The sequence below is a fragment of the Brassica oleracea genome, chromosome C8 (genome assembly GCF_000695525.1).
Source record: "Brassica oleracea var. oleracea cultivar TO1000 chromosome C8, BOL, whole genome shotgun sequence".
NCBI classification, from domain to species: Eukaryota; Viridiplantae; Streptophyta; class Magnoliopsida; order Brassicales; family Brassicaceae; genus Brassica; species Brassica oleracea.
In genome coordinates, this window is record NC_027755.1 from 22,587,968 (window position 1) to 22,588,651 (window position 684).

Here is a 684-nt window from a genome sequence, read left to right on the forward strand (position 1 = left end):
TATAAATTACTAAAACTGTTAAAAGTCTCACATAAAATTTTGTGATCAATGTTTAATTTTTTTCTATAATAAGATACAATGATAATAAAACCATATAAATAAATAATGTTTATGTTAATATATATATATACTTCATATCGTTTAAATTTAATTATATATCTTATACAATAGATAAGATTAATTGTTTTGATTGTTTTGATTTATTTATTCTAAAATGATTGCGAATAAACAAGAGCGGTCATTTGATTTATATGTGCAAGTCAATTTATTACATAATAGTAACTAATTTCTTAGTTATTTAATATATAATTATCATTTTATTATTTCATAATATGCAGATAAATATAAATAAGTATTTATTCTACACAAGGCGCAGATCTTAACCTAAGTATGTATCTCTTTAATAATTTTGAATCTTAAATATTTTCTAAATCTCAGGCCAAAATAAAAGAAAGAAATGAGAATAAAATCAAAAATCAATATTTATATCGAGCAATAACCAAAATGACACAAAAAATAGAAAATTATCGAAGATAGATAGGATTAGCACATGAACGTAAACTTCTCATAACCATAATTAACTTTTAAATTGCTAAATCATGATATAAAACTGAGCTGACATAGTTTCATTGTAACCAAATAGTAGGCATGAGATTTTTTGGCCTAAACCTTAGGTTTCTATGC